The 3,413-nt window shown below is 34.5% G+C and overlaps 1 pseudogene; it reads right to left on the reverse strand.

The window, feature by feature from the left end:
• Positions 1-350: 350 nt before the first annotated feature.
• On the reverse strand, positions 351-1,444 carry LOC100965261 (annotated as a pseudogene).
• Positions 1,445-3,413: the final 1,969 nt, after the last annotated feature.

Here is a 3,413-nt window from a genome sequence, read left to right on the forward strand (position 1 = left end):
AAGGGAGCAGCAGGTTTTTCTTTTTTTCCCACAGAGCTTGGTGGTGTTGATTCCATACAGTTTTTGTTGGGACAGGAAAAGATAAAAATGAATTCAGAACAGAAAAGGGTAGAGATTCTTTTTTCCATTGTATTGTTCTTAGGGTATTCCCCACCACCACCAAAAAAATAAGTTGAGAACCATGGTGTAGAGAAAGGAGACCTCAATAACAGGGCAACTGAGCACAAGAGAAAAAAAAAAAAAAGACTGCAACTTGCTCCTAGGGACTTGAGAAAAAAAATTCTTTTTGCTTTTTATCTTTCTTTTTTTAATTAGATCATAACTGTGTACATTACTGCATTTGTGGGAGGTTAGTCATCTTCTACTTCATTTTCCTCTCCATCCTCCCCTTCATTATCTTCTTCACCTTTGTCCTCATCTTGTTCTTCATCTATATCTTCCAAACTTTTTTCTTCCTCATCATCACCTTCTTCTTTTTCTCCTTCTCCATCAACCATATCAGGAAGCTAGTAGTGCCATAATGGATTTGGCCAAATGTCATCCTAATTCATCTGCACCTCTTTGATGACCTCTCCTAATTCATCTGCACCTGCATCAGAATGTTCAGTAAACCAAGTAAAGAAGCTCTCTGGTTCCTCATGCTGTCTCTTCCTGCTGGTTTTATTCTGCATTTGACTAGAACATTTCATCAAATCCTTTCCAGATTTCCATTTGACTTTAATGAACTCTAAAGGTGGATCACCACTCTCATTCAGATGAAATTCTTCGGAGATAGAACATTATTTTCATGAGGATTATTATTTTTTTTTTTATACAGAGTCTCACTATATCACCTTTGGTAGAGTGCTGTGGCATCACAGCTCACAGCAACCTCCAGCTCTTGGGCTTAGGCAATTATCTTGCTTCAGCCTCCCAAGTAGCTGGGACTATAGGCACCCACCACAATTCCCAGCTATTAGAACGTTATTTTCAAAGTAAGAATTTTCATCAAAATAAAAATCTATTCTGTAACCTGATTTAATATCTTCAAATTCTGTCACTTCAACTCTGGTCAAATAATACATTACCTCTTTGTCCTCCTCTCCAAGCAGCATGGACACTTGTAGATGGTTGACAAATGTTGTTATCTTAAAATTGGGGATTTGGGTGATCAATTCTGACCTCTTCTGAAAAAATATTGGTGGAGTTTGTTGTATTTCTGTTATATTTTCAAAATCTCATCACTGCCTTCCTCATTAAGTCTGTCTATTTCATTTTGAACTTCATCAATATGTTCAATTGCTTCCTGCTGTTCTTTTTCTTTCTTCTTTGGCAATCCCAGAGAGGATGTGGTGTCCTCTAGACTGTGGTGTCCTCTAGGTGATCTTAGTTTCTTCTTCTGAAGGAGGAGCAGAGACTGGCGTTTCGGGGCAATATTGCCAGAAATGTCCAAGAACCTGACCATGAGTCTCACAGCTTGGCTGAAAGAATCTCAGAACACTAAGCAAAAGGCAGTTTTAATTTCAGCAATTCAAAATTGGAAACAATGGAGGAAAATTTGGAAATGTTACACTGCAGAACTGTAGTCAGGAAAGAATTCTGGATTTAGTCCAAATTGTAGGGAAATAAAAATTCAAAAACAATGGACAGGAAATCTAAGAACAGGTATGCCATAGTTTTCTTCTGAAATATATTTTTTTCTCTCTAGTTCCTCATTTTTACCAACCATAAATCACAGCTGGATCAATGTATTTGCAAAATGAGTTTTAGTTTTCTTCTACTTGGTGCAATTATTTGCATAAAGTGCAGCAGGAATAGTGATTGCCCATAAAGACTTTGGTGGTATTTTTTCACAAAAAAATTATCAGATTAGCCTTTTAAAAGTCTTTCAAGATTAAACAAACAAGCTAATGATTTGCGAACAGACTGTACCTATAATAGCTGTATGAACTGAGTGGATTCTTCTCTTTTGGAGATCTCACAATATCTTGAGGTTCCTTAACCTGAGGGTCTGTTAGAAAGTGACATTCTTTACTTATACATTGTCACACACCCTTTCAGGGAACCTCATAGACAAAGTATGAGATCAGTCTTTTTCCAAGTCTATTGGTTTTGTAAAGTCAGCTTCAACTCTCAAATTACTCTGGTCACATTTGAAAACATGCAATTTCAGTCAAATCTTGGTAAAATATCCCGTACTTCCAACAGTGTCTTGTTATCAAAGAAAACAGATTTTTGTTAAACTTATTCACATAGCTATATTGCCATAAAATAAGAATACTCACGATTAGTTTCTGAATTCAGGGAAAACCAGGTAGAAAGTAAATGTTTCAATTTTGCTAACAAAGGTATACTTTACACAATTGATATAAGCTATAAATAACTCAAAAAAAATTTCTTTAACTCTGGAAAATAAAATGTAAAAAGAATCAACAATGCTTGGAACAAAAAGTCATAAGAACTTTTTTTTTCAATCATCCATCAGTTCAGACACATGTAATTAACTGTTGTGTTGCTTTATGCTGGGTTTTCAATCTTTGAGAACGCATCAGGTTTTTTTCTTCATTAGATTTCCAGAAATTTTTACCTAGGTTGATAGTATGGTCTCCAAAGTCATCAGAAAACTATATTCAAGAGTACTTGCTATATGCTTTTCCATGAATATTCTCAAAGGCACAGCACTTTAGGATTTTCAAAGAGCTTTTAGAAAACAAAAGCATCAGAATAAAATATTTTACAACATATACTAAGCCATACCACATTTTTAGAAATGTCATATAATTTTGGGAAACATATTAATGACATCTCAATACAAATATACACAAGATTACTAAAGTTATGTGAACTTGAAAGGCAATTTGGCTAATTATTTAACTTATATGTGTTCATTTATTTATAAGTAAACTTAGTACCTTGTAAATAATATACAAATAGACACATGTGTACATAAAAAAACAAACACAAATAAAGCTCTTATGGCTTTGAATTTAAAATTTTAGCCATGAAAGAGGCAGCATTCATTAGTTTAAAGGGACAGTTATATTAAATTGGGCTTTTATAAATGGAACAAGTTAGCTTGCCTGTCCCCACATTGTTGAAGCCTTTACTGAGTTTTAGAGAAAACCAGAGAGCAAATTTACATTTCAAGGCACAGAGACAGAATTAAGTTTCTTTAAAAAACGATCTTGGTTGTGTTAGCTAGAGGAAGTTTTAAAATGGAGCCAAGGTAACACAAAATTATAGGAATTTACCAGAGTATTTTATAAGGTGATCAATTTCATTGAGATAGATAGTTTTGTAATTTGATTTCTGTTTTCTAACTGGACCACTGTGCCCAGGGTAGAGCCCATCAGTCAATAGGGCCAATGAAGTTTTTGCAGCTTTCAGGACCTATTATGTAAATAGGAGTAAAAAAGACACAACTGGAAGAAAGA

Source organism: Otolemur garnettii, unplaced genomic scaffold (genome assembly GCF_000181295.1).
Source record: "Otolemur garnettii isolate 467f Iridium unplaced genomic scaffold, OtoGar3 scaffold00192, whole genome shotgun sequence".
Lineage (NCBI taxonomy): Eukaryota > Metazoa > Chordata > Mammalia > Primates > Galagidae > Otolemur > Otolemur garnettii.